This window comes from Lissotriton helveticus, chromosome 3_1 (genome assembly GCF_964261635.1).
Source record: "Lissotriton helveticus chromosome 3_1, aLisHel1.1, whole genome shotgun sequence".
NCBI lineage: Eukaryota > Metazoa > Chordata > Amphibia > Caudata > Salamandridae > Lissotriton > Lissotriton helveticus.
The window spans coordinates 664,969,190-664,995,179 of NC_136061.1; the positions used below are offsets into that span (position 1 = coordinate 664,969,190).

The following is a 25,990-nucleotide window of genomic DNA, read 5'->3' on the forward strand; positions in this document are numbered from 1 at the left end:
AACTTCCTTCTGTTGTATAAAGCTGGAACCTTTTACGCCTTCCCATATACCTTCTATGGTATTATGTGCAAATTATACCTTTCTCCCGTCCCTGTGTCTTTCTTTTGCATAATTATCTATTTATACTCTCTCCTGCATTGTAGTTAGCCTCAAACTAAGACGTTGTACTGGCCAGCTCGACTAAACATTTGACATTGATGCCTTTTTTTTTTTTGGGAAGCACAAGTATTTAGCCATACCATTGACATTTTTCACTTCTTATCTTTCCTTTTTTTTTATTATTCAACCAAAACACCTTCTAACCAGCTCAGCTCCCTCCACCTGCCGTGTGCCCCCACTGTGCGTTTGCGTCGTAGTAGGTCCATACCTACACTTACCAATTATTCTCCTTTTAAGGACATGTGTGCCTGCGAGCCACCAAAAACTCACTCCAACTACCTAGATCCCATCCACTGCGGTGTGTCCTTACTGCATATATTCGCATCTGTTATGGTGAATTGGCGCTAGCACGGCATCTGTGACCCAGCAAGTGCTCCCCCTGGTCTGGACAAAGGGGGCACTATCTTGGTAGCACCTTGCCGCAAACAATCCGACCCAATGACCAGCCAACTCTGACCTGGAAACCATGTTCCCCTGTTGCCAAAGTCGGCCAACCTGCAACATATGCATTACCCTGTCTGTTTACCTACCATCTCCCGCCCAAGGTAGCTCTTAAAACCCCCACTTATGGCAATGAGCCTGGCAGCAGTGGTGCATACCCTTGTTACTGTACCCCCCAGCGCTGTCTTGGCGGTGTTCCTTATACTTTCAAGCCAGCTGGCCATCCCGCAGTTTTTTGGGGGTTTTTTTCGCCCAGTCCGTGACCTCCACCACCACTGCCCCTTTCTCCGTCCGAATGCACTGCTCCTTACTTATACTCCAAATTAAAAGCAACATATTAGCCCTCTTACTTGCACCACCTGTGCCCAGACTTCGTCACACACGCCCTTGTTAACCGCATTGGCACATTTTTTTTTTTACATTTGTTTATTTATTTATTTATTTATTATTATTATTTATTTATTTTTTGCCGTGTCCACCTACAGACACCCCCCTAGTGTTGAGCCCCAGGCGTGTCTATTGATGGTAGCATAACTCCCACTGTAATATACCACCAGTACCTAATCTCTTATTCACAACCCTTGTGCGCCGTACATTCCCTATGTTGTTACCCCAAACACATGTGGACTACTCAGCGTGTGACCTACAAAGAACGCTCTATCCTCTTCGCTGACCCTTTACCAAATTCATGCCACCCTTGTACTCCCCCTCCCCCCCCCATCCGGCATTGATGGAGGCGTGCTGGGGAAGGGGGCAGAGGGTGTTAGGAGCTCATCATTCTTCCAACACCCCCCACCCCAAACCCCCGGCATGAGCCTTGCCCCTCTCCCCATGGCCTGTTGTGAATTTGCATTCCCATTTCGCCACAGCTAGTAATCCCGCACCACCAACCTTGAGGCTATGAAAACAAACCACAAAACATATTTAGGCAGGCATGGTAAACTTTAGCGAATTCCTAGTTCTTAAATCAGAGGCTCTTTTCGTATTATGTTATGTTTGAATACTACCCTTTCTATTACTAAGTATACAAAGCGATCAATGGATAATTTTATTATAAGCAATTAGCATAATTTTTCAACCCTGCCACATACTTTAGCTCAAGCCTTAGTTGCTGCTTATTCATCTTCTGCAACTAACCACCATTGACAAAGCCCATAGACCAGACTTCTTGTCAGTATGCTGCTACTTCTTGTGACATATATATAGTACAATGACAGACACAAACAAGCATTGGAAATGCAATAGGTCTCGCACCATTAGAGTTAGTGTTTTTAGAATTGTTTATGGGTTTTTTTTGTAAATGTTTAGCATTTTTGTTTCCTGTAGCCAATGCTAAAGTATTACAAATAAAAAAAGCCATAAACATTTCTAAAAGCTCTAACTGAAATGGTCTGAGAACTATTGCACTGTGTGAGGGTGAGGGTGAGTGAGGGTGAGTGAGGGTGAGTGAGGGTGAGTGAGGGTGAGGGGTTGAGGGTGAGTGAGGGTGAGTGAGGGTGAGTGAGGGTGAGTGAGGGTGAGTGAGGGTGAGTGAGGGTGGGTGAGGGTGGGTGAGGGTGGGTGAGGGTGGGTGAGGGTGAGGGGTTGAGGGTGAGGTGTTGAGGGTGAGGTGTTGAGGGTGAGTGAGGGTGAGTGAGGTGTTGAGGGTGAGTGAGGGTGAGGGTGAGTGAGGGTGAGGGGTTTTGGGTGAGTGAGGGTGAGGGGAGTAGTTGAGGCTGAGTGAGGGTGAGTGAGAGTGAGGGTGAGTGAGGGGTTGAGGGTGAGGGGTTGAGGGTGAGTGAGTGAGGGTGAGTGAGGGTGAGGGGTTGAGGGTGAGTGAGGGTGAGGGGTTGAGGGTGAGGGTGAGGGGTTGAGGGTGAGTGAGGGGTTGAGGGTGAGTGAGGGTTTGAGGGTGAGGGGTTGAGGGTGAGGGAGGGTGAGGGTGAGGGGTTGAGGGTGAGGGGTCGAGGGTGAGTGAGGGTGAGTGAGTGAGGGTGAGGGGTTGAGGGTGAGTGAGGGTGAGGGGTTGAGGGTGGGTGAGGGTGAGGGGTTGAGGGTGGGTGAGTGAGGGTGAGGGGTTGAGGGTGAGTGAGTGAGGGTGAGGGGTTGAGGGTGAGTGAGTGTGAGGGGTTGAGGGTGAGTGAGGTTGAGGGTGGTTGAGTGAGGATGAGTGAGAGTGAGGGTGAGTGAGGGGGTGAGGGTGAGGGGTTGAGGGTGAGTGAGTGAGGGTGAGGGGTTGAGGGTGAGTGAGGGTGAGGTGTTGAGGGTGAGTGAGGATGAGTGAGAGTGAGGAAGATCACCTGCCAATGTGAGCCCAGCATTCACTCGAAAACTGAACTCCAGTTGTCTTACAGGAAGTATGCAGCGGGCGTAGATAAATGGGTGAATAGTTGCGACAGTCAGAGAAAGTGTATCAGGCCCTGCGAAGATTATATTTCTATAAAGCGTACTGGAGCTTTACAAGGCCCCTTACTATGTCAAACTCAACCCTACTTGTTGGGCCCTCCGAAGGAGGTGAGGCTGGGTTGGAACAGAGGGAATCGAATCAGTAATTCGAAATAGTGCTCCCAGACATGTCACATTGGCGCTAGGCAGGAGTAAGTACGCCATCTCTGCAAAGAATGCTCATCAAACCAGAAGGCAAAATGAATATAGTTTCTACCCTGGGAGTCATCCATTAATTCTATTTTAAAGTGCCCCAGAAGTAAGGCAATGCAAGAACTCAGTTAAAGACGGTGCGAAATAACTGTATTCTAAACTTTTTTTTTCCAAACAAAAGGGGGCAAGAATTGTTCAGTTACAAAACAGCTGAACGAACTAAGTAGTGCAAAACATACAAAATATCAGGCAATAACTTTGGAGCCACGGTGGCTTGCACTTGAAATCTAGTAAAGCAAGCTTTGCCAAACAATGTCCACAATAATGTCACTCAATGGTCAGTTTGTGGCATTGTTTTAGAACAGTCGACGTTTTGATCCCTAGCTCCTAGATAAGGGGGATCATCATCAGGACTAATTTAAATACAATTGCCTGGTGTCTATCGTTGGAGCCTGTTGGGATAAGGAACAGGAAAAAGGGGGGAGGAAAAACAGACAACAGCGACCTGTCAGAATTACTGTAATAGTTGCATTTCAATATGTCAACAACTGGTGTAGGGATCAAGTGCCACCATATTTGTAGACAACATAAGTTAAAACAATGTTGGAGTCGGGTACTCGTGCCACCTGTGAGATGTGTGCTCCTAGATAGCACTTGTGCATGTCAGGAAAACTGCTAGCTTTGTGTTATTCGTGGCGAGGTATACTGTGCAAGTGTTTTCACAAGTGTTCAAGAAGGTGATACTTATGTTCTAATGGATTTATGGGGGTGATCGAGTGTATGCGGAGGGTCAATTAATTTAGTGGCGAGACGTGGGAAGAGAAGTTTGCAAGGCGGCAGGGTAAAGTGAACGAATGGGCGGAACTTCGTAAATGGACTGCCTTACCCTAGTTCAAGCGAAATATTGCTTGAATCCGAATGATTAAGGTGTATAGAGCGCTGCGTCATTCCTTTTGAAAGAAAGTGATGAATGTCAGGGCTGGTTGCCGGGCATATGGCGTCAGAAAAGAATGTGAATAGCCAAGGGTTGAGCATTACCTTTTCTTCGCTCAGTGCGGTCCTTGGAAGTGGTTCCATGGTTCGTATTTGCTCGGAGTGGCTGGTAGGGCAGCTTAACCTCGCTGATTAGCGGTTTCTTGCTGTTGGAGCTGGGGAGTGGGAAAGGGTGTAGGTTGTGTCAGCGGTGCCATCCTTTACAATTGAAAGGTAGAAGGCATGGGGAGCACAAGGGTGCGCTCAGCATGATGATAAGGGCTTACCTCTTAGGAGTCTCGTGGAGGTTGCAACGGTGTGCGGCTCCGGTCCTCGGCACAATGGCAGGAACCTCGATAGTCTGAACTAGGCTTCGAATAAAAAAAAATGCGACACGGCGGGCAGGGGAGGGGGCGGAGCGGGTAAAATAAACAAACGAGACGGAGGGAAGAGAGGGGAGGGGGGAGGAGAAATGCGACACGGCGGGAAGGGGAGGGGGCAGAGCGGGTTAAATTAAACAAACGAGACGGAGGGAAGAGAGGGGAGGGGGAGGAGAAATGCGACACGGCGGGAAGGGGAGGGGGCGGAGCGGGTTAAATTAAACAAACAAGACGGACGGAGGAGAGGGGGGAGGAGAAATGGTACACAGCGGGAAAGGGAGGGGGCGGAGCGGGTAAAACAAGACGGACGTGCACGCGCTTTTAAGCTCAATGCGCATGCGCATTGAGCTTAAAAGTCACGGGCACTGCAAGGAATCGCCACGATTCCTTGCAGTGGATAAAGAGTGGATAAGCCCCCATAGTCTCGCTTGCTCGATGCGCATGCGCATCGACAGGCGAGACCTAAAAATACAAGTCATGCACCCCACTAAGCTAAGCACCCTTTTTTTTGCACGTAATTTCAGCCACGCCCTCTATTATAATAACAATGCAGCTGGCGTTATCCTTTTAATACACTTTTTGCATGCTAAGTAATTTTTTTTCTTTTTTTCATTTTATTTATTTCCCCCTCCCCCCAACACAAAGTACTTTATTGTTAATACCCAGGTTGCGAGGGACCCTGTGTTACCCCTTTGACTTTAATGCTATCCCCCAAATGGCCTTCTATTTTGAATAATTATAACTGGCAATGTTCAACTCTGCAAATGAGTCTCGAAAGAATATTGTTGGACCGCCTTGGTATATATCCACCGGGGGAGACGGGTGCCGGGTCATGCGTTGGTGGCGATCCCCTGGGACAACTAGGCCGTCGTTGGGTGGTATAGAGTGGGACTCATAGGATGCTCTTTCTGTCACTTTTTTTGAAGCATGTGTCACTTTCTGTCACTGCGACCCTTAGCAGGGGCTCGTGCTCACGGGCTGCCTGCCCTCCTCCCCACTGAAATGGAAGTAGTACTATGAGTCTTTATTTATATAATGCCTCCTGCGGTCTACATGCGTACTACTCATACAGGGAAGCAAATACAAATGCGCCGCCACAAAGGAGTAGAGCATATTTCACCCTCTTTGAGACCCTACATGGTCTGATGAAACCCGTTCTTTCTGAAGAGGACCCCCTCCTTTGCGTGTTTATGGGCCTAGGAGTAGAGAGATCACAAGTGCATTCAGAACTGTCAGAGGGGGTGGACATGCTGGTGAAGCGTTGAGACATGAGTAAAGAAGTTCAATGACGAAACATACTTGACACTAACTACTATATACGTGAGGCAATGAATAATTCAGCTGGCCGGCGCAGTCACTGATCTGACCTGGACTAGCAGATCTCAGCAGTGGCAGGCAGCCATTACTTGAGCTGCGTACCTCCCCCCCCCCCCCCCCCCCCCGTGAGAGCAGCAGGTCTTACACCACGTCAGTGCCGGACAGATAAGGCTACCCCTGGGGGCAATGTTTGAACATGGGTGTTAGGTGGGATAGGAGTCGGATACTCCGAGAAGAGAAGGGGAAAACATATACACAAAAGAAAGAAGAATAGGGGAAAGGACATTGCCTAACTGGTGTTGTATACCTTTCTTTACCCTCCAACACTCCGCACCATATCTCGGTGCACCCGTCAATCCTGACGGCCCAGCAGGACCAGTATTATCCTTCTACCTGTGTTTGGTACTCTTTTGTAACATGCACACGTCTCTTTTCTCTTGTAACACACTGTTGCTACGTCTTACATTTTATTCCCTTTTGATACTTGCACACGTGCCACCATTGCCTACGTAACGTTTGTTGTTGTGTTGGCGTGTCTGCCATTTATTGCAGTATTATACCTCTACTAGTACTTTGTAACCTCCACACATCACTTTTCCTCCTGTAATGTACCCATTGTTACCTTTTGTATTTTTAGTTGGACTAGGGGGCGGGGCTTGGGGGGGGGGGGGGCTTTGGGCCGTGAAAGGGATCCGGCCCGGGGCACACATTTAATGTCATTGAAATTGAATTGGTGTTCAAATGTGCATACTGATACTAAAGCATTTAAAAGTGCCGGTACTCAGCACCGGCGAGTACCGGCCCACTCAAAGCACTGTTTATTCCATATAACTCAATGTTTCTCTTTTGTAATTTGTTCACTTGCAATGTTCTCATGTATCCGTTCTTGTCCCTATTGTGAAGCGCTCTGACGCCTTCGGGTAAAGTCTCCGCTATATAAAAACACATAGATAAAGAAATAGCCCGCTTCATGGCAGCCATTCCGAGAGCGCCCCCCCCCCCACCTTCCTCCTGCGAATAGGCTGTTAGATGTCTGGGAATATGAGACCCTTACACGTACTTGACTAAAAGCACTAAGAAAAGACTGACGGCAGAGAACAAACGTTTCCGGTCAGCTGCTGTAAATGTGCGGATTTTTTTTTTTGTGAGTAACCAATTTACTGTTGTTACATTTGACTGGCACTTCATTTGCCCAGTCCTTGTAGTATCCTTCTCACCCTCAACGGAAGGTGTCCGAGAACAGGGTGCTAATTAGATGCTAGGTGTCATTAGTTGAAAAAAAAAAATTTCTACGTGCGCTGGGTGACTCTGAAACGTGCGTCCTCATTCGCCAATTCTCAGGTGAAGAATTTCAAACCTACTTTTTAGGCAGGGACTAGAATGGGCAAAGAATCGTGGGAGCACTGTAATAAGATGATCTGACCCAGATAGGGCTGAGCAGCAAGACAGGATAATAAGAAAGGCAGGTGGCATCCAAACCAGGATACCACAAGCACGTAGATCTTCTTGTAGTGGGGGTGCCGCAAATTAAGGGGAGGCAAAACTAAATAAAGGGGAGAGGACGGTAACTTTGAAATAATCTAACCGGCGATATTAGCGAGACCAGCATCCGTCGGGGGACGCGCCGACCTACGCCACCCATCGGGAAAACAATTTACGTAACCAATAAACTTTGGGCCATACTTACTAAGTTGCATTCAGTTATCGTATAGTCAACTCCGGGTGCGGGACAAAACTGGCCTAGTGATATCAGCGAAACAGGAACTGGGGCGTGCTCCAACACCGCTCACCCCCATCCCTATGCACACCCCGCACCCAGTTCGCACCCACCGCCTCATCCCCGCATGAAGCCTGCCCGCATGCCCTGCCGCTCGGAGCTCCCCCGCCCTTTCCACTACTGCCAATTCGCCCGCTCCAATGGCAGCCGTTCCGAACGCGCCCCCCCCTTTCCTCCTGCGCTGACCTCCTCCTGCACCAGCATAGGCTTCCCCCCTCTAGTTACGCCACACCCTCTGACCCTGCGCCCCCCTCCCGTATCCGCAACTCTCCACGGTGCCCACCTTTAAATACCCCTATCTCCCTACCACATTCCTAACCATAGATTTACGACTACGCTGGCCCAGCCCTATTATCTGGTGGGCCCGCTCTTTCTCCTTCCTTGTCTCCCTTCCCTTATCTCCCGACAATCCTCTCCGTTGGTGTTCAGGCTCTGCTTACCGGGGGTGGCCTCCACTGAGACCCCCGGTCCAGCCACTATCCCCCTCCCTCTGGGGAGTGGGGGGCCGAACCAAGGGGCATACTTTCAAATCACGCACGCTCCTCGCTCCACTGTACGCGCTCCTTTGTTTAAAACCAGCAACCTCCGTTCCTGCTCCATGACTGTATTATGCTTGTGACGTCAGCGACGCTCTGTTTTTGATGCCAGTTACGGCGAGTCAACAAACGTCAGCGCGCTTCAAGCTCACGCGTTTCGCCCATTTTGGAAATCGCGTTTCCATAGCAACAACACAGCAACGAGCAACGTCGCTCCGGAGTAAGATTTTTCAAAGGATTGCTAAAGTCTAAACCTCCTCGGCGATTTTGTTTTCAAGAAACAGTAATCCACGGTATTTTTCAAAGATTTATGGTTGTACAGGTACATTAACAAGTACATGCAGCACTATATTCTCGAAGTTTTATTTGGATTTACACTCTTTCTTTGTGACTCTGTGACACCTTCAGTTATGATAATTTGACTTTTTCTGCTTTTAATTGAAGTCATGGTCATGATTATGTGTTATTTTACTGCTTGAGTGTTTTTTTTATGCAATCTGCATCGTGCTCAAGTAGTATTTCTTTGGCAACGTAGTGTTTATTTTCGTGTTAAATCATGTCTACTAACGCTACAGATGCAGCCCCTTCAAGATCAAACACTGCAGAAGATGTCAACTTATCAAATTTACACATCAACTCTCCCAAAGAATTTTTGCCAACTCCTGGTGAACCGGTAGTAGCATGGCTGGACTGGAAAGAGTACTTTCTCAATTATATCGCGAGCCTTGAAGACATCAGTGGAATTTTCTCTCCTGAAAGGAAAAAGAGAATGTTATTGTATTCATTAGGTTCTGAATGTTTACGCATATTTAATGAATTGCATAGGCACGATAGATCTGAAGGGGATTTAGATGTATTTAAACTTGCTATTTTGGATCTTGATGACCATTTCTCTCCTTCAGTTTGTATTGCAGTCACTAGACACTCTGTTTAGGTCTCGCGCCTAGCGCTGCACTGCGTAGCAGTGATTCGCGCAGCGCGAGGCCTTTAGTAATCGAAAAACGGGGTTTCAGCAGTCACCTAGGACTCGCACACGCTTGTGCGTGTGCTTTTTCTTTAGTGTTACCTCATTGGCCTTAGCGTTCTTTCGATAATAAAAGACTGCACACTATTGGCTTTTGGCGGGAGCATTGACCCTCCCATGGCCTATTGGTTTCTATTACGCGCATGAAGCTCGTAACAGACACCAATAGGCCATGGGAGGAGCAACACAGCTGCGGGCATGCTAATAGAAATGATACGCCTTGCTGTGGCGCGCGCCCGCGTTTACCAATTACGGGCCTTTTTTTCTGAACGCCGTGCTTTAAGCAACAGTAAAGGAATGCCATCCCCCTCCCTCGAAATTCGGATCTAGTTTTTTAATTGGTTTGGTGCCTCCTGCGTGATCTGCAGTATGCACTATGATGCATGTTGAGAACCGATTAACCAAGTTTATGTAAGGTCACAACAAGAGCATGGTAATATTGTTTTTAGACGTAATATTCCCCATTCATGACAGGTTGAATGCTTGGTGCATTCTGGGTGTTTGAGTCCACAACAGTAAAGCTCCGGATTGTAATGCATTGTAGGTAAACTGTCAGGTATGGGCGGTGATCAGATCATATTGCTGCATCGCTCGCCATTCACTCAGATTTCCTTTTTTTTTGCCAAATTACACTATTCTGGTGTACCCCACGCATGGCACAAAACAATAGAAATAGCGTAGACATTAAAAAAACAGTCGAGAGAAATAAAAGAGCACATCAATTTAATATAACTAAGGACATTTAAATGTAACCCAAATAAAACGAGTGTTTTAGAGGGTTTGGTGTTACTGTCAGAGATGGCGACTTTGGAATGGGGAAGCAGGTTTGAGTCTCGGTGTCGACTCAGAAATGACACGCCTTGCTGTGGCGCACGTGCGTTTCCCATTATGGGCTTTTTTTCTGCACGGTGTGCTTTAAGCAACAGTAAAGGAATGCCATCCCCTCATCGAAATTCGGCTCTAGTTTTTTAATTGGTTCGGTGCCTCCTGCGTGTTCTGCAGTATGCACTATGATGCATGTGGAGAACCGATTAACCAAGTTCATGTAAGGTCACAACAAGAGCATGTTAATATTGTTTTTAGACGTAATCTTCCCCATTCATGACAGGTTGAATGCTTGGTGCATTCTGGGTGTTTGAGTCCATAACAGTAAAGCTCCGGATTGTAATGCATTGTAGGTAAACTGTCAGGCATGGGCGCTGATCAGATCATATTGCTACATCGCTCGCCAGTCACTCAGATTTCCTTTTTTTGTCCAAATTACACTATTCTGGTGTACCCCACGCATGGCACAAAACAATAGAAATAGCGTAGACATTCAAAAAACAGTCGAGAGAAATAAAAGAGCGCATCAATTTAATATAAGTAAGGACATTTAAATGTAACCCAAATAAAACAAGAGTGCTTTAGAGGCGTTGGTGTTACTATCAGAGATGTCGACTTTGGAATGGGGAAGCAGGTTCGAGTCTCTGTGTCGACTCAACAGCCTGTCATTCTGTGCAAGTCACTCCCCCCTGCTTGAAACAATGAATGTGCTCTTGTGTAATGTAACAGGTGTTCATGAAAAGCACTACATCCAGTATCTTAAGGGCGAATTAGCAATATAGAAAACTGCAGAAACACACATGTGGGTGAAATAAATTGAATTCCCTGATTTAAATAGGAGCGCTGCATTCCAGCATCTCTGCCTTTGCAGCACTCACCTGCGCGCGCAACACCTGAACCATACCAACAGTTGTGTCCAAGTATGCCTCTAAATCCCTTTCATACGCACATCCGGTGGCGCCAGAAGTGACGTCACCTACTAGTGCCAGCCAACGTTTGTGGGCACACACTAGGGTATTATGGGGAATCCAAGAGGGCTATGAAAAAGAGAACAGGGCTGCTACTTTACACTTTACAACGTGCAGACTACTTCAAGATCGAGTCTCCTCGGTCCTTGCTGGCCTGGAGATTCTGCTGGGTGAAATCGTCGTCGCCAAATTGATGTTCAGTAGATCGTGTCGGGTAATGATTGTGTGTTGTTTTGGAAATGCGTGTCTTTTAATAAATATTGTTTCACTTATGAGCAACAGCGTACTAGTGATGTATCAGTATTTGTCCACATTTAACAAAATAGTGTTTGGCTTTTTTCTAGGGCCTGTATTGCTGCCCTAGAAACAATCGTTTTTTGTGTTAAACCTTCTGATCTATCCCTCTGCCCACCTGTTATCAAGTGGGACAGGGTCTACCATCGGCAAAGCTACTCTTGGATTGCTCTTGGGTCTGTCAGCAGACCAAGACCTCATAGGCATTATGGTACCACCAGCAATACATCTGGTCAGTAATGGTAGCAAAATTGTGTATGGTGTGCCATTTGTTCGGTTTACAGCATCACTCAGCACCACCACAGCATCACTCAGCACCACCACAGCATCACTCGGGCCACCACAGCATCACTCAGCACCACCACAGCATCACTCAGCACCACCACAGCATCACTCGGGGCCACGACAGCATCACTCAGCACCACCACAGCATCACTCAGCACCACCATAGCATCACTCAGCACCACCACAGCATCACTCAGGGCCACAACAATATCACTCAGCACCACCACAGCATCACTCAGCACCACCAAAGCATCACTCAGCACCAACACAACATCACTCAACACCACATCAGTATCACTCAGCATCGCCTTTGCAATAGTACACTAACATATCATCATCACTCAACAAGACCCAAGTATCATTCAGCATCACCTCAGCATCGTCTCAGCACTAGTCACCACCACCACAACCCCCACCACTACCACCTCGACATCACTCAACACCACCTCAGCCTGCTCTCGGAGTCTGCCATCTGTTGATTCTCCCCTAGCAACTGGCCGCTGCTAGTGTTATAATACAGGTACTAGTTCACAACCTTTAACCTCCAATTGTTTTGCCCTCCCAAAAAAAACTTTAACAAGCAACCATTGGAATAAGCAAAAACAAGTTGCCAGCATTGCAAGAACAAAAGAAAAATTAGGACATTTTTTATTGTACATACATTTTTTAATATGGTTGTTCTGTTGAACATAATGCCTTCTTGGTCATATATAAGGTAACTTTTTTATTACAAATTTTCAGCATGCTGCACAGCAGCCACACTTCTCTACAGCACAGCTTAAACACATTGGCAAAGTCAATATCTCTGCCTAAACACTTATAAGACCCCAAAGGCAAGACCTATTGGCTATTCCAATGCTTGTTTTTGTTGTTGCAGTTTTATATTGCCCAATCTGGACCCAACGTTATAGGAGCGCTTTACACAAGGACCGTTTACATTACACAAGGACACATTGATTTTGTTTTGTTGTTTTCAGGCACAGGGATGTTAAGTGATTTGCCCACAATCACAGGATGTTGAGTGAACGCCAAGACTAGATTCTGGTGTCCCAGTTCCAAAGTCGGCAGTAGCGCCACATCCAGTCTCCTATTTTTGTTAGTGTTTTTCTTGTTCTTTCTCCCTTTGCTACTTTTCTCTCTCATGATTTGGGTTAAAGTCTAACAATTAAAATAATAAGTACTAGTCCCAAAATATGAGTGGGGCTGGGCCGCAAACGCAAGCACCACCTCAACTTAACCACTTCCATATCAGTATCCCATCAGCAGAAATTCCCTTGCAATCTCTCCAGCTGACACCAATACACCGACGTATTTAACCTTGATCCATTTATCGATGTGATAAAATCCACATGCCAGAGCTGGATCCCCGAGAACCCCTGTGTAACTGATCATCTGATTTTCCACCATCAATGGTACCTTCTTTCTTCTACGGGGACATCCAGTTCCTCATGCCGGCTTTCGCTGTGCAAGGGAATCACAGGCCAATCACAGCCCCGCAGTCCATTTCAACTCGGACCAGGCTTGGGCAAAGCAAGCAAGGAAATGGAGGGCTTTGCCCCCTGGGTGAATAGTAAAATGCGGCCATGTTTGGGGTTCTTTGGGCCCCTAATGCTGTGGTGACACTGCGCCTGTTGCCCATTTGATAGCAACGCTCTGCATAGAAACACCACCAGACATATAAAAAAAACGCCATTACATTGCATAAATGCCACTAGCAGGCAGTGGAAGAGGTTCTCCCCGTGGGTATACATCCGGTCTGAGCACAGGATCACACCGCTCAGCGCCCTCCTGTCCTGCATGGTGTGACCTTGGTCTTGCTCTACCACGGACACTTCAGCACTCTCTACCGCGTCTGATTGCAGCCCCTCCCTCGTTGGCATTTGTTCTGAGAGCACCAGTTTATTAAACATTTCTAGAATGGATGCAGATGTTGGCTTCTAGTTGCTGCTTTATTATCACCAAGGTTGAAATATGTAAGCGAGCTGCGTCGAACAAACATAGTCATATTTGTTTTCTTTGCAGAGCTGCTAGTCCCCCTGATATCCAGAGGCATTAGCCACTGCGTCCTAATTGAAACTCTGCGCAAAGACATGGGCATTAGCAGTGATCTGTCCAGCTTCACACAGTACCCATTTAAAAACGTCTTCATAACGCCTTCCCCACTGCACAGCCTCAGACAAGTTTCATTGGTTTATTATTCCTGTTATTTCCCCCTTTTTTTTTATAGATGGGATAAAGTTGGGGGTGGGCAGTCAACAGCTAATCGACGTTTGTCTGTTTTTATATACTGTTTTATTTGTGCAATTTTACCTGGGATTCGCCGCTGTCCTCAAACTTCTGGGAAGATTCATAGTAGGATATCAATACACCAACCACCTATGTAGTATTTCTGTAAGGAACCAAACCCACAACTCCCACTGCCTTGGCTTCAATAGGGGATTACATACACATCAGCAACTCGTAGCACTGCTAACGCCAAACTCCCCTCAAGTACCCTCTCCGTTCCTTTGTCAAACAAAAGCTCACTTTTGCCCCTTCCCCGGAGTAAAGTTTCCCACCCACTTTCTGCATACCAAAAGGCAGACGTAGGAAATGGCGGAATCAGGTTACAAGGGAACCATCAATCGCATACCTGCAACCTCTACCGTTGGCGCCCTCTGTTGTGCTTCCACTCTTTAATGCACCCGTCCCTCCTCCAGTCCTGGCACTGGGAAGCAAATTATCCCATTCTCCTTTGCTGTTAATAGCCATAAAAAATATCTAGCCCTCCAATTCACACAAAATGACTAGGGGCATGGATTATGAATTGTATGCCCTAAATATCCTATAGTACAAGAGGTGTGTAATTTTATCACAGACGACTAGTCATATCCCAACTAGACAAACACTTAACTTATAGACATATTTATAATAGTGTTGCAGGCGTGTATATATCACACTGGTCTTCCTGCTTACCGGCTTGCTCCATTCACATTATTGTAGGCTATTCGCCACAATTAAATACAAAGCTAAAATTCGGCAAGTCCCGATAACACCACAATTTACTAGGTAGTATTCAGCATTATTTGGCAGACAAAACAACAAATAATTGTATACCTATAACATTTTCCAGCTCCCTAAAAAGCCACTGGTTACTAATTCTAGGTGCTCGTGATCACCGCTTGCTTAATACATAAAAAAGTAAAACTGTTTTCTTCTGAATTACTCAACTATTACTGCACCTTCAATAAACCCATAAATGTGAAAAGAGTTTTACGCAGTATTATGACAGCAGTTGCATGTTAATGTTGATCAATATGACCTCCAGCATCTCAATTAATGATTGGAATCACCCTTGGCACACGACCACACACACAACCACACACACACACGCGCAATCGCAACCCCACAACCACAACCACACATACAACCACAACCACACACACACAACCACACACACACTCAACCACACACACACAAACGCACACACAACCACACACAACCACACACACACAAACGCACACACAACCACACACACAACCACACACACACACAACCACACAAACACACACAACCACACACACACACAACCACACATTCACTCAACCACAACCACACACACAACCACAACAACACACACAACCACAGCCACAAACGCAGCCACACACGCACACAGCCACACACACACAACCACACGCACACAACCACACACACAACCACCAGGCACATACACCATCAGTCGTCAGTGCACGCTTTCATTGGGCACAAACACCATCAGCCGTCAATGCACACTTTCACCCGGCACAAACACCACCAGCTGTCAATGCATGCTTTCACCCGGCACTAACACCACCTGCCGTCAGTGCATGCTTCCACCCGGCACAAACACCACCAGCTGCCAATGCACGCTTTCACCCGGCACAAACACCACCAGCCATCAGTGCACGCTTCCACCCGGCACAAACACCACCAGCCGTCAGTGCACGCTTCCACCCGGCACACAGACACCACCAGCCGTCAGTGCACGCTTTCACCAGGCTCACACACACCACCAACCATCAGTGCACACTTTCACCAGGCACACACACACCACCAGGCGTCTGTGCACGCTTTCACCAGGCATACACACTACTAGCCGTCAGTGCACGCTTTCACCAGGCACACACACACACCACCAGCCGTCAGTGCATGCTTTCACCAGGCTCACACACACCACCAGCCATCAGTGCACGCTTTCACCAGGCACACACACCCGACCAGCCGTCTATGCATGCTTTCACCAGGCATACACACTACTAGCCGGCAGTGCACGCTTTCACCAGGCACACACACACCACCAGCCGTCAGTGCACGCTTCCACCAGGCACACACACCACCAGCCATCAGTGCACTATCCACCAGTCACACACACACCACCAGCCATCAGTGCACGCTTCTACCAGGCACACACACCACCAGCCGCCAGTGCACGCTTTCACCAGCCACATACACCACTAGCCGTCAGTGCACGCTTCCACCAGGCCCACACACTACCAGCCGTCAGTACACGCTTTCACCAGGCACACACCACCAGCCGTCAGTGCACGATTTCACCAGGCCTACACGCCAGTAGCCGGCAGTGCACGCTTCCACCAGGCCCACACACTACCAGCCGGCAGTGCACACTTCCACCAGGCACACACACCACCAGCCATCAGTGCACAATTTCTACAGGCACACAAACCACCAGCCATCAGATGTGCACACATCAATTGTTAACGCATCCACAATTAACTATTGTAGCAATCGCAGTATGGCACACTTTACTTTTAAACATATTCATCTAAAACGCAGCATGCCATCATTGCTACAAAAATAAATACACATTTTTTTTTATCTACAATTTATAGACTTTTGTGGCAATTGGTGTTGCAATATTTAGCAATGCCAATAGCTCAAACTTAAATAATGCGAGACCTATTGCATTGCAAATGCTTGTTTCTATAGGAAGCAAGAAAAAAACGATTCAATAGAGGAGTATGTTTCTCCATTGAAGAAATTAGCAAGTAAGTGTAGATTTGCACAACTCCATGATGAGTTCATACGTGACCAGGTGGTCATGTACACTAAGAATAAGACCTCACAGGACAAGTTGTGGGTTGAAGGCGAAGGATCTCTGAAAGATATCATTGCGATGGTAAAAAAGCCGAACTCTCTGAGCGTTGTGCAAAAGGTACACTTTCGCAAGATAAAAAAAGTTGAGAAGAAATTGTGGGGAAGGTTGTTGAAAAAAAGTCTGTGTACAAGAACTACAAGGGTACGAAGTTTGAAAAAAAGAAAGCAGACTATACTGACAGACGAAAAGCGGATGTCACAGAACAAAATAAATGCAGTAATGTAATCTGTTATCGATGTGCTAGTTACTCACATTCTGCAGGTTATGAGAGATGTCCTGCTAAATCTGCAAAATGTTTAGAATGTGGTTTAGTTGGACACTTTTCTAGGGTTTGCAGACACAAACCTAAGAAAAAGTCCAAAGGAAAAGTTGCTTGTTTACAAGAAGAGGAGGATGGAAGTTCCTCAAATTCAAGTGACAATGAGGTACACATTAATTGTGTTCAGAAAAAGAAAGTGGTACTAAATATTACAGGGAGTTCTTCTTCAAAACCATTGTGTCATGTCTTCTTAGGAGGTATCACAGTACAATTGGCAGCTGATTCAGGGTCTCCTTTTACTATCATTTCACAAGATGTATGGAAAAACCATTTTGTCAAGAATATTGGGGAGTGGTTAGAACCTAGTTTCAGTGTCCGCTGAAAGTTTTACAGGGGAAAAAATCAATATGTTAGGTTTCAGGTCTTTAATTTTTCGTTTTAAGGAAAGACAATCAATATGAATGCTGTATATAGCTAAGGAAGGACCATCAGTGTTGGTGGAGAGATCAAAAGTTGTTAGACATCATTCTCAACCCTAACAGTAAGGAGCAAGTTTTAGTATCTTGTGAAGCCGAAGGCACCAAGAAATGGGTTCTACAAGAATTTCCAGAAGTATTTACGAGTGGCTTGGGAAAATTGAAGGGTTTTACTCATAAAATTCGTTTAAAAGAGAGAGCAATTACAAGAATCCATAAAGCAAGAAATATTCCCTTAATAGTTAAGGAAGAAGTTAAAGGGGAATTGGAAAAGATGTTAATGAACAATGTTATAGAATCTGTAGAAGCAGCTGGATGGGTTTCGCCGTTGGTCGTAGCCCGCAAGTCCAATGGCAAGGCCCGTTTATGTGTGGACTTAAGATATCTTAACAACAATATTTTGGTTGAACAATTTCTTCTACCCAGGATTGATGAAATGCTATCCCTTACACGCAATGCTGCGTATCATCAAGTATCATCAAGTAGTATTGGATAAAAACAGCAGGCAGTTCACTACATTCTGCACACCTTTTGGGTGCTGTAGATTTAAATGGATGCCTTTTCGTTTGGCATCGGCTGCTGCAGTATTTCAGAGGCTGATGTCAAATTTATTTGGTCACATTCGGGAGGTCGTGTTCTTCTAAGATGATATTTTAATTATGGGGAAGGATAAGGCACACCATGACAGCATTTTTAGAGAGGTGGTCTCCATTCTTAGAGATAATGTTTTAATTGCTGAAAGTAGCAAATGCAAGTTTGCCGAAAAATCAGTCACTTATTTTGGCCATGAAATTGGTGGTCTGGCATTAAACTAAAGAGTAGTTTAGTAGAGGTCATACTCAACGCACCTGCTCCGAAGTCAAAAGACGAACTGCTATCTTCTCTGGGGTTGGCAGAATTTTATTCGAAATTTTTCAATCATTTTTCACACAAAACATATGACATGCGCTCACTAATGAAGAACAAAGTTACCTTTGTTTGGAATGATGCCTGCCAAAAGTCTTTCAATAGTATCAAGGAATCTATTGCTAATGCACCCACATTACAGGGATTTGACCCACTTGCTAACACAATTGTGACAACTGACGCCAGTGGCACTGGTGTGGGTGGTGTGTTGTCACAAATTTCTGAACATGGTAAAGAAGTTATTATAGCTTTTGCGTCGCGCTCTCTGTCTCCCACTGAAGAGAAGTATTCGTGATAGAACGAGAGGCGTTAGCATGTGTATGGGCCTTGAAGCATTTTAGGAAATTTATATGGGGAAAAAAATTTACCTTAAGATCTTACCATAAACCTCTAATGAAATTACTTACCACTGAGGGTCTTTCAAGGACATCAGCAAGAATTTCTAGGATGTCTATGAGACTTCAAGATTTCATTTATGATGTGCAATATGTCCCTGGAGCTAAGTATGTGATTGCCAATTTTCTTAGTCGTTTATCTTTACCTATGAAGGAAGTTGATCCTGATCCTTGGTCTGATTTTTGTGTTGCTTGAGTGTTTAGCGATACAGTTGGACTATGTAAGAATGATTGAGACGAAGAATATTTGAAGGATGAAGTTCTATCAACTGTTAAAAATAGGATTATTAATGGTTGGTCCAACCAGTGCAAGCTTGATCCTAAGCTAAGAGCATTTTGGGAATTTCGTGACAAATTGAGTTTAGATAGTGATTTCGTGTGTAGAGGAGGAAAAATGGTACCTCCCTCAGGTATACGAAATAAAATTGTAGTCATAGGCCATGATGGACATCCTGGAGTGTCCCGCTCTAAGAGAAATATTAAAGCTTTGTATTGGTGGCCGAGAATTGATTTAGACATAGAAAGATATGTTCGAGCTTGTGTCAATTGTGAAAGTTCTGACAAAGCTCATAAAACACTTAATCCGCCCATGTCATCTCTCATTTGTCCAAATTTGTCATGGGAAAAAGTTGCATTAGACATTATGGGACCTTTATTCTGGCAAGATGGAGTTACTAAGTACATTTTAGTTCTTGTTGATCTGTTTTCTAGGTGGCTTGAAATTGAGGTGGTCACCAAAGTTAATACTGATAGTTTAATCAATTTCCTAGAGAAATGTTTTTAAGAGAGGGTTTTCCAGCCTCCATTTTGACCGAAAATGGAGTTCAGTTTAAATCAGATTTGATGAAAACATTTATGAACAATACTGGCATTGAACAGAAGTTTACTGTGTTCTATCATCCATGTGGAAATTCAGTTGTTGAAAGGGCGAACAGAGTGTTGAAGGGTGTTTTACAGTTAGCAAAGAAAGGGAATAAGAACTGGGATGATGAACTTAACAAATTGATTTGATCGTATAGGATTACTGTCCATGACACTGTTGGAGAGAGTCCGTTTGGATTGATGCGGGAAAGGTTTCCCTGTTGCAAAATCAACCCTGGATGGTTAGGGAGGAGCAGGAAATATGAATGGGATTCTGAACAAGTCAAAGAATCCATTTTGAATTCTCAATGTAAGAATAAGCTTTATTTTGATGCAAAACATGGTACAAAAGAAGTATATATTAAGGTTGGACAAATGGTTAGAGTTAAATCTGGAAGGAAGACAGGTAAAGTCCAGTCCAGGTTTTAGGGTCCGAGTACAGTAACTAAGGTCATGAGAAACACGGTTGAACTTGATGATAGTACTGTGCATCATATGACTCGTATTGCTATGTGTGGTGATACAATCTTTAAAAGAAAATGTGTTATAGAAGGGAAGAAAGATTATTGGTGGATGGATGTTTTACCATCTTTTGAAAAGGGGAATGAGATGAGTATGAATACTGATCAAAGTCCTTAAAGTCCTCAAAGTCCTCAATGTTTGGAACTTCCACTAGTCGCTCAAAGTTCAAATGTTGGAGTGAGTGGTGTGGATCCTCAAGAGAAAGATAGTGATGGTAGTCAGCTTGGTTTGGAGTCTGAAGAGATTCTTTCTCATAATCAGCCTTCTGTGGAGGAATCTGTTGGGCAGAGTGGACTTGTGTCTGAAGACGACATGGTGGTAAACAGGTCCAGCAAATTTGGGAAACGTATTATTACCCCAAAGAAATTTTATGACTTTGTTAGTTTTTGAAAGTTCTTTCTTTTTCTTGTGTTAAAAAAATATAATTTTTATTTATTTATCTATTTTTTTTATTAAAGAAGGGAGATGTGTAGTAATAGGAATATCTCTTTAAGATATTCCATAGTAGAACAGTAGTGATGTAAGAAGAATGTCTCACAAGCTATTGTATTATAAGAATGTTGTGATTCATTTTGGATAGCAGTTTCCAAAGAGCTGCATGGACTTTTGTACCGAGCTTTCTTAATAAAGCTAAATTGATTACTTTTTGCAATAAGTGTGTGTCTACACGTATTTATCATAGCGGTGATTATACTACAGGAACCAGTGCAGACTGATTCCAGTCTGTTATTCCCCTTTCCATATGGCGCTGCACTGGATCATCTTGTGATGCCGTGATATTGATTCCAACGGTACTACAGCCTGTAAAGTCTGGGGCAATGGTAATAGGGCCTTGAATAAACGAGCAGCGCCTCTCCCAACTCATAGAAGGGTCTCCCCATGCCCCCCTCCAGCCACGAGAGATAGCTCTGCTGTCTCTGTGGTTTACCGGTGCGGCTTTCCAAATGTCATCTCAGATCTCCTTAATAGCAGGGCCGTCTGAATTTTCTTTTCAACAATTTAACTTCAGGGTTTTTTCTACCCGTTTTCTTACTTTGAAGAAATTAGTATATACCAGTTAAAATGCAGCTATAAACAAAAGGCACTCTTCATTATAAACTGACACATATCTTGTGGCTTACTCTGCAAACATAAGTTACCCCAATTCCAAATCAAATAGAAATGTATCCCTCGCTTGCCTCTGTTACTAAAATTCAACCTCCTTTTAAACCGACTCACGTTTCACAGTTGCCACTGTAATTATAGACCACCTTCTTAGACTAAGGAATTAGTTACTTACCTGTACACTATAGTTCTCCAGTATTATCATTCATAGATTCACATGCTTGTATCTTCCCCGTCGTCATGGTGGGAGTCTCACGGTAACAGAATGACCAAAGCAGTATCATAGAGAAGAGAAAACTGCATAGAAAATCCCATAGGGACTGTAGCATTTGGTAACCAGACCATGTCGTTATTTGGTCCAAAAGTCAGCCAATCAGCATTGCTGCCCTGCCCTCACACTCCCCAGCAGAAGCTTCCTGCCTCAGATTTCCGTCCCCGAGTGAGAGACATGGATAAATACAGAGAACAGGTTCTGCCTGCGAAACGGGGAGGCGGGTGAGCGCATGTGAATCTATGAAAGATAATACTGGAGAACTATAGTGTACAGGTAAGTAACTAATTCCTTCTCCAGTATTACATCTTTCATAGATTCACATGCTTGTATCAGAGTAGTAAGCAGTGCTCACAAAAGTTTGCAGCGTTTCCATGATAGAACCCAGAAGGAAGCTCTGCAGTAAAGCAATGTTAGAACAATACATATCCATATAATACTAAGTATGCAGAGATATATGTATATACAAATATACATGCAAGCATAAGGCAAAAGTACTGAATAGACAAATTAGCAGATAATCAAATTATACCTTATTGAAATAGGCGTTTCAAAACAGCTTGTCCCACTGCCGTGTCTTCTTTCCATGCAGTGTTCAGACAGTAGTGCTTGGTGAAAGAATGCACACTCTTCCACGTCGCTGCTCTGCAGATGTCTGGCAGCGACACTCCTGCGAATAAGGCCATTGATGTCGCCATCTTCCTTGTGGAATGTGCATTCACTTTAGAAAAGAGCGGCTTTCCCGCTTTCTCATGACACTTCAGTATAGCCGATGATATCCATCTTGCAATACTCAGTCTTGATAGAGGAAGGCATCTCCTTTGGCCTTTGAAAGCAATAAATAATTGTTTGGATTTGCGGAATGTCTTTGTTCGTTCAATGTAGAACTTCAAACATCTAGCAATGTCTAAAGAGTGCAATGCTCTTTCTGCATCAGTTGAGGGATTGCTGAAAAAGGTAGGCAAAATAATAGGCTCATTGAGGTGAAAAGACGTAGGGACTTTGGGTATGAAAGTAGGATTTGTCCTTAAAATAACCCTGTCCTGGCGACATTGTAAAAAGGGTTCTTCCACTGAAAAGGCTTGAATTTCGCTAACCCTCCTTGCTGATGTTAAGGCGAGGAGCAGGGCTGTCTTCCATGAAAGAAACTGTAAGTCTGTGTTGTGGATAGGCTCGAACGGAGGCCTCATAAGTTGCGACAGGACTGTATTGAGGTGCCATGGCACTGGCGGGAGCCGAATGGGCGGAAAAACTCTAAAAAGTCCTTTAATGAACTCTTTTATTAGCCTGGAAGACCAGAGAGATGGCTCGTTTGGCTTTCTCCTGTAGCGTGATATTGCTGCTAAGTGTACCTTCACCGAGGCATGCGACAGTCCTGCCTTAGATAGTGACAACAGGTAAGGTAGAATACCTTCAGGGTGTACTGTTAACGGATGCAAGTTTTGACTGTCACACCAGTGGCAGAAACGGGACCATTTAGCTGCATATGTCTTGTTGGTTGACATAGCTCTGGCTTGTGACAGAATATGTCTGCATTCTTGAGGAATGTTTAAGTCCTGGAATTCCCTCTCATGAGGTTCCATGTGGACAATTTTAGCGATTGTAGGTCCGGATGCAAAATCTGACCGTCTTTCATGGAAATGAGGTTCTGGAATGTCGGAAACTGTAGTTTGTTGCCCTTTGACATCCGTAGCAGTTCTGAATACCATGCCTGCCTCGGCCAGGCTGGTGCTATTAGTATGACCTGACACGGTTCCAACCTTATTTTGCGAAATATTCGCGGTATCAGTGGAAACGGAGGGAACGCGTAGGCAAACATGTCCGTCCAATCCATGTGGAATGCGTTTCCCCTGGAATCTTGCTGAGGGTACCTGGACGCAAACTGGACGCACTTTGAATTGTCCCTGGTTGCGAACAAGTCTAATGTGGGAGTGCCCCACCTTTGAAACACTCTGCGGAGCTGAGTGTCGTGCAATTCCCATTCGTGCGTCACATTCGGCGTGCGACTCAGGGCATCTGCCCGTGTGTTGAGGATGCCCTGTATATGTTGCACTTGAATTGAAATGCCGTGGATTATCAGCCACTTCCAGATTCTTTGCGCCAACATCGACAGTTGTTTGGATTTTGTTCCACCCTGCTTTAGCAGATAAAACATAGTCGTGGTGCTGTCCGTTTGAATAAGCACCGATGCGTGTCGTATCCTGGGTAGGAAGGCTTGGAGCCCCAGAAACACAGCTTTGAGTTCTAACATGTTTATGTGAAGCTGTGCCTCCCAGTCTGACCAGAGGCCCTGGATCTCCAGCTCCTGAAGATGTGCACCACATCCTTGCAAGGAGGCGTCCGTCGGCATCACGTAATTGTGATTCTGAGTCACAAAGGTTAAGCCCTGGTCCAAGTTGTTCTGTGCTTTCCACCATGACATGGCCACCTTCATACGGTTCGTGATGGTAATGCGATCCTCGAAGGTTCCTGTGGACTGAACCCACTGCTCGTCCAGTTGTTCCTGCAAAGGTCTTATTCGAAGACGGCAATTTGGTACCAGTGGGATGCAAGAAGATATCATCCCTAACATGGATTTGTATATTCTCACAGAAGTGAACCTTTTTGACTGAAGGGTCGTGGCCAGACCCATTATCTTTCTCATCCGTTCCTTGGAAGGATAAGCTTTCACTGCCTTGGTGCATATCCACGCTCCTAAGAAGTGAATGCCCTGGGCTAGAGTCAGCGAGGACTTCTCCAAGTTGGTCCTTAGTCCCAAGCGCCGAAACAGTCGAATGCAGCACTGGAGAGACGTTGCTGTTTCTCTGAAAGATGGACCTGTCACTAGCCAGTCGTCCAGATATGGATAAATGTAATGCCCTTGCAATCTTAAATGGGCTGCCACCGGGGCCATGCATTTGGTGAACACCCTTGGGCCGATTTGAGGCCGAATGGAAGGACCTTGAATTGAAAGTGGCGACTCTCCACGATGAATCTTAAATATCTTCTGTGCTTCCAATGAATTGGAATATGGAAGTACGCATCCATGAGATCCAAAGACGCCATGTAGTCTTGTTCCTTTAACATTTGCAGGATCTCTTGCAAAGATAGCATTCTGAAGGGAATCTTTTTTTATGTATTGATTCAGATCCCTCAAATCCAATACCTGTCTCCATTTCAGGGTTTGTTTCTTCTTGATGAGGAAGAAATGCGAGTAGAAGCCTTTCCCTCTGAGATGTTGCGGCACTTCTTCTATTGCTCCCTTTTGCAGAAGCGAGTGGACCTCCCTCTGCAATTCCTGACGATGTTGAGAGAGCCTGAGCACCGGGGGACGATCCGGTGGCATTTCTACAAATTCCAGGGTATGACCCCTGCTGATGACATCTAGAACCCATTTGTCCGATGTTATGGACGCCCAGTTGTTGAAGTATTGAGACAGATAGTGGTCGTTTTCCGGGATCTGCATTGTGGGGAGCGCCGGCCTGAAATCATTGACGTCTGTTAGACTGTTGATTCTTCCCTCTGGTGCCAGACTTGCCCCTAGATTGCTGCTGGTAAGAGGAGTTGTAGGGCTTGAACTGGGTGTTTGAGTTGTATTGCCGATAATTCTGTTGGTTATACGGCTGATATCTGTTGGTCTGATATGAGGATCTCTGATTGAATTGACCTCTTGTACCTCTTTTACGAAAGGACTGAAACCGTCCTTGTTGAAGAGATCCCAGCGCTCTAGCAGTATCCGTGTCAGATTTGATGCCTTGCAACGCCTCGTCTATATGTTTCCCAAATAAGTTTTCGCCGTCAAACGGCATATCCACAATCTTCGCTTGCACCTCCGGACGAAATGAGGTAGCCTTAAGCCAGCCTTGTCTGCGAAGCGAAACTGCCCCAGCCATCTGTCTGAAAGCCATAGATGAAACGTCCATGGCGATGTCAATAGATTCAGCCGCAGACTTTGCTCCGTCTTTGAGGATGGCCACCGCTTCCTCTTTCCTATCTTCCGGTAGCGCAGACAGTATGGGTGCCAGATCTGACCACATTTGCCTGTTGAAACGGCTAATAAGGGCCATAGCATTGGCTGCCTTAATAGTAGAGGCTGCCATGACCGCAAACCTCTTACCGGCACCATCCATTCTCCTTCCTTCTTTGTCTGGTGGCACTAAGGAAGTAGCCACCGGGTTCTTTGAATTTCTCTGCGCTGCCTGCGTCACGACTGACTCCGGTCTGGGGTGTCCTATTAGACAGGCTGCAGCAGACTCTGGCACTCTATACTTCTTTTCAATCCTTGGAACTGTAACCGCTATGGAAGCCGGTGTCTTCAAAATTTTTAGGCCCTCTTCCCAAATATGAGGGATAATTGGAATAGATCGAGCTGATTTCCTGGCATTGTCCTTGAAATCATACAAGAAACAGTCTGTTTCTTTAACTTCCATATCTAATTTAAACCTCTTCGCCGCCTTTTCCATGATGTCGTGGAACCCTCCGATGTCTTGAGGGGGAGAGGTGGATGGCAGTGGGGAAGGTGACGGGG

At 45.5% G+C, this 25,990-nt stretch overlaps 1 protein-coding gene and 1 long non-coding RNA gene across 3 annotated transcripts in view; one reads left to right on the forward strand and one right to left on the reverse strand.

Annotated features, from left to right (window-relative positions):
• The window catches only part of LOC144824702 (antizyme inhibitor 2-like), a 255,971-nt gene that overhangs the window by 211,536 nt on the left and 18,445 nt on the right, over positions 1 to 25,990 (forward strand). The gene's annotated exons all lie outside the window — the stretch shown is intronic.
• LOC144824703 (uncharacterized) overlaps positions 8,543 to 25,990 on the reverse strand; it is a 71,453-nt gene continuing 54,005 nt past the window's right edge. Inside the window, exon 3 of the long non-coding RNA XR_013609067.1 lies at positions 8,543 to 8,911. This is a non-coding gene — a long non-coding RNA (uncharacterized LOC144824703). The remainder of the gene's footprint in view (positions 8,912 to 25,990) is intronic.